We start from the raw sequence: 5,679 nt of genomic DNA on the forward strand, positions 1-5,679 counted from the left end.
TCAATCATTAATATTGCAAATAATGTTTAATAAAAAGCCTGTATATATTTACTTAAAAACATTTACTTTAACACAACATAAAATTTAAAACGAACTAAATACATAGGATTCAAAGAGTAACAAGACTTTTAATCAGTCAGATTATCGTTTGATGTATCGGTTATTATTGCTGTAATACTTCCCCGGGAAAATGCTCTCAGACAATATAGAAGTTTTCAAGTTGACTGTTTCGTCTATTGAGAAAAACTCCTTAGTCTTTAATACTGCCCTATCTAGGTGCATTTTCACGTTGACTGTTTCGCATATGCAGAAGAAATCCTTAGTCTTTAATACTGTCCTTACTAGGTGCATTTTCATGTTGACTGTTTCGCCTAGTGAAAAAAAAAACGCCTTAGTCTTAAATACTTTTCTAACTAGATGCATTCAAAGTCTACGTCATATGCTCGTGATAGACCTGCAAACAACTCCGTATATCAACACCAATGACCTGTATATGCAATACCGTATGGTGTTATTTTGATATTTTATAACTGGCGAATCTAAAGCCCTACTTCCCGTTAACATTTCCAAATTTACAATAAACGATTGCATAGAGATTTACATGTTAATAAATTGTAAATGCAGGTTTTCTACATAAACTTCTTTAAGAAACTGTTTGAGTTTTTGCTACTGCTTAAAACACAGATTTTTCAAGCAAAGACTGCACTTGCAATCGATTTGTTTATTGCCATACATTGTGGTAACGCGTGCTTTATCATAATGGACAATGTAATCTTTCGGGGCGGGCAGCATAATTGACATTATCAGCTGAACGAGAATCGGATATTTTTTATATCAAATAATAATACAAGTCGAATGTCGGTTGATTTTTTAAAAACGTGTCAAATAGATACAGCGTGGTCTTAATAACTATTGTTGACCGGTACATGGTGCTAGTGTTCAAGATAATACCCGCCTTGGTTGTGAAATTCTGAACCAATATTGGATTTACATGTAAGAAGATTAATTAGTATAGAATAAAGACCAATTAAATGGGTAAATACCAGTCTGTTGTTGAAATTATTGACAATATTCGCAAGTACTGAGATGATACATTCTATAGTATTGACGTTAGAGGATTATTCACGAAACATATCGAGAAGGCCACCGGTAAGCAACGAACGAGTTGGAAATATCATCTACTTGCAATGGCAGAAAAAATATTGTTCCCCATCGTTTCTTAACCACGACCAAATAAAAAAACAATATTAAACTGTTACCGTAACGGACTCATACCATACGGTATTAACTAGTTTATACATTATGACGTCAGACGTCAATATCAAGGTTAGTATGCATGAAGCGCGGTTCCATATACACGACAGGAAACAGAAACCGATCTAAAAGAATCTCTGCAAATTCGTATATACTAGTGTTGCCCATATTTTTTGGAAATGCCCTCGGGGATTCATCGCATTATGGCCTCTCTACTTTGAGCTCTAACATTTGAAGTCTTAGCGTATTGCTATCGGGTGAAATATCGATGACATATTTTATGCACTAAGCATGTACTGATGCTCTCTGGATTTTCGCATTTATATCGTCGTAGTTTAATCAATTTAATGACGGTTAGTTAGCTGAGCATGTAACGACTAGCAGTTTGATTTTGGATGGTATTATGGGAATGTGCTCGCATTATAATATTGCGCTTGTTTTTGTTCTAACTGTTCTGTACAATCGGGTGTCGCCAAAAGCGCAGATGTGTAGAAAATTTTGCGAGTCTGCTGCTTACGATGAAATCAAACGTTATGTCATGCATTTCGAACAAAGAAAATGTCCGCCTACGGTCACGCCAATAAGTGTTTACAGGTCGGTAACTTCGTATTCAAAGGAAAATGCTTAGTCAACAGGTGAGATATAAGTTGCATTTGTTGTCACTTCTCTTTTATGTTATTAGATTGAAGAGTTTATATGTTCAGAGACGGCTGAGCCCTTGCTCGTATGCGACAGCAGCCCTTCTTGATTCAAAGGAAGGTGAACAATGGCTGTAGAAGAATTTCATAACCAATCCCACACAAGTTATCTTGCAACGCTTGGGATCGAACTGCAATCCTTTGATTTGTGGTCCATCGACCTGGTCAACAATTGAAACAGCTAATTGTATTGATCAACAAGTACAGTTACAAGTTGAAAATCATGTAATATGAGGCCTAATTTTGTTGGAATGAAAACTTAAGTCAATGTTTACAGCAATAGGATGTTTAAGCAAATGTTACTACTGTGTCAAATGGGTAGAGATCTTGTTATATGAGTGCTGACCACCAAATTTAGTATCATGTTTACACACACTGGAAAATGTCTTTTTTGTTTCTCTTTTATATTTGTTAAAAAAAAAATTCAACACATCATTAAATGTTAAATGCAGATGACATAAATGTGTTGCATATGTTCTTTTCATCTTTGATTGCATAACATTATTGTGTTATTGCTAATAGTGTTTATGCATTTGTTTGTAATATTGAAATGAAATGTGTTGAATTTTGTTAAATTTAGTTTCATGGTGCGAGCTTAAGATTCTGGAATCATGAAGACATTATTAAATTAGATGTAGATATGTAACTATTTTCTATAAATAGATATATTAAACTTATTTGTAAGTTTCCTTTTCTATACACTTATTAAAACCAGGTTATTAGGTTACCAGGTCAGCACTCATATAACAAGATCTCTACCCATTTGACACAGACCTGTAGTTTCAACTTTGTGAGGTCTTATTTCAGAATATCAATTTTTGTTTAGACTAAAGCATTTATATTAAGCAAAGCTCTTTTATTTTGAACTCATTATACTATCCACTTTTCTTTATAGGGCAGCGCTATGTTAGGAGTCCTTATGTCGGTCAGATTGTTTGTCAATTGGTCTGTCAGTTGACTACAGTTTATGTTATTGGTTAAGGGATTTAATTGAAACTTAAAATATGTCATCACCAAGCAGTTTGCCCAAAAAATAGTTTTTATTGCAGGAAAGCCAAATTAAGTTCTACTATTAGGTGCCGGATTTAAAGATTTAAGCATTTACTACTGGTGTTACTGAAACTTCAAATTCAAATTTCAAACTCTCGTGCAAAATAATGTACATTCCTTATATAATTTATATTTCAGATTTTCCAATCAAGTTCGACTTTGTTATATTTTTTTCTGGCTTCAAAGGTAGGCAGTCAGCGCACAACGTCTTGTACAAAGAGGAGATTAGCATTTTGTCTTTACACGTTTTAGGGGAGACGGATAAAGTGATCATGAAAGGTATGAATAAATCTTATAATTGCAAGGTTTTAATTTAATTGTAAATATAACATACCAGTGGTGTATATTTTATACCTAGACTGGGACGATATATATTGGCGTTAGGCTGTTGGCATAAGTTTGTGGAGCGAACTACTTCCACATTTCTTAAGCAATTGAATTAAAGCTTTTATAACCTCATCATCATTAAGTGTAGATGTGCAATCCACTTTTTACGATTCCAGTGATCTACACTTACGCCCTTAAATATAAACATGTATGAACTTTATGAGAATCACAGATTTGAAACTTTATCCGGGAACATCCAAATGAAAAGATGTTCATTTAATTGATCCTTTTCTGTGGTTTATCTGTGTAAAAAATCTGTGATTGAAAATTGAAAATTCACTGTTTCAAAATGTGGAAAATAACAGAGAGAAATGTTATTTATTTTCACGGTGAAATACAATTAAATGTAGGTAGGAGTCATGGCATTATTAGATCAACAATAAGTCTCCAGTTTAACCTTTTTAGGAAGAGATAGATCAGCTTAAAATTAAATGATAATTTGTTGGTTTTGGTAGATTTCGATCCATTTATCATTATCTATCAATATTTTCCACACATGAACACCTTTATATTCTTCAATAATTATATCAATTTCTCAGAGAACTTATGAGTTAAAGTCAATACCATACTGGCAACAACAAATATCCTCTCCATGGCTGTGATTTTTGAAACACATTAGGGGAGGAAAAACACTTTGTCTTTAGATGGTTCACCAAAACGTTTCACTTTATAAGCAACATAAATACTCCAAAACAACAAATATTTCGTAAAATATTTCGTAAAATAAAGTTAACCCTCAAAAATTCAGTGTACTTTATAGAAATAGCAAAAATGTTGGCTTCGGAAGAACGACAATCTCGCGTTCGCTCGTAGATGTTCAGATATCACCGCAGGAAATTGAAATTGCATATATTGTCACACAAGAAATAATAATAAGCATTTTGTATGTCGTGAAATCTATGTTACAAGACCACATCTAGTGTTGAAAGTTTGGCTATTGCTATAAGCAACACAGATTTATTTATGTCTTCACGTTATTTTTAGATATATTTTATGAAATATCGTTGATTAATGGGCTTTTAAGTTAATTCTGTAAAGTTCTGAAGTATTGCAGGTATGAAACTAGGATCATGTGCACTAAATTGGACCCTTGTATTTTTTGCGAAAACATAAGTGTGTACAAAACAAAACAAGGTTGAGCAATCATGCTCAAAATGTTTGTTTTTACCCCAGGTAGTGGCTGAACTATATTGGCATTGAGATAGTTAACATGAAAGGGAGAAAGTCACATCCTGAGCCTTTATCAAATCCGTTTTGGTTTGCAGAGATGAACGACGATCTACTGCAGTATTTCAAGGCACCTACAGTGTTGGAACACGAAGGAGGTCACTTCATACCAGTATCAGGTCTACAGAAACCAGTGTACACTGACTTTCTGCAGAAAAAGATGTCCAGATGATCTGGGTTGAACTGTAGTTGCATTGATTAGCGTGTAGCTTTAATTTGTTAACCTGTAATCACTCAGATACGAATTTTGACGTGCTTGTAGTGCCTTAGAAAATGAAATTAAATGTAAGACCTTTCTTTCCTATTTTCGAGTTTTAACTGCTTCATTTTCAAACCTAAGATACTGATGAGTATCATACTTCATTAAACGCTCACCGTCTGTTCCGGTTGTATGCTGGTTGCATGTAGCCATTTTCACTTTGCTTCTGAGTGGGAAAGATTCATCCGAGTAACGTATGATTGTAGCGCCGAGTTTTCAATACATACTGCTTATATACATGTATAATGTTTATTTGCAGAATCAATCGATTGCGTGCGGGTTTAAATATGTCGACCAGTAGAAGATAATTTGTTAAAGCAACACAATATTATTAATGAATTGCAAACAACCAATGTCAAACAACTGTACACGCCACAACAATAACTGTATTCAGCTCAAAACACAATAAAAAACAATACAAACGAACACGTTGAAGGGGGCTTGTACATCAATGAGACCTTGCATTGTAGCGTGTACTATTCGCTGCGATTGTTTATATTTATTTTTAAGTAAGATGATTTTTTTTCTGTAGCCAAACACAGTCCCGCAATGGCAGTTATTTGTAATTATGATCGTTGGTAGCCGAATATGTGTTGCAGTTGTCATAAAGTACTCGAACGAATCCTAGAAAATTTGTCATTTGACAATATCCTGCTTGTATGTCTGAGGAGATAATTAGGGCAATCAAATGCACTGAGAAACATTAACAATACACGGAAGTTTGGCTGTATAATACACGTGCATTAGCGTTCGGTAAACCGAAAGTTAATGGGGCCGCTAATGCTGCATCCGGTGAAAGTCGAA

At 34.2% G+C, this 5,679-nt stretch overlaps 1 long non-coding RNA gene across 1 annotated transcript; it reads left to right on the forward strand.

The window, feature by feature from the left end:
* Positions 1 to 1,773: 1,773 nt before the first annotated feature.
* Positions 1,774 to 4,912, forward strand: LOC127856643 (uncharacterized). The gene is made up of 3 exons (XR_008038156.1): positions 1,774 to 1,889; positions 3,141 to 3,281; positions 4,655 to 4,912. It is a non-coding gene; the product is annotated as an uncharacterized LOC127856643 (long non-coding RNA).
* The last annotated feature ends 767 nt before the right edge of the window (positions 4,913 to 5,679 follow it).

Source organism: Dreissena polymorpha, chromosome 13, assembly GCF_020536995.1.
Source record: "Dreissena polymorpha isolate Duluth1 chromosome 13, UMN_Dpol_1.0, whole genome shotgun sequence".
NCBI lineage: Eukaryota > Metazoa > Mollusca > Bivalvia > Myida > Dreissenidae > Dreissena > Dreissena polymorpha.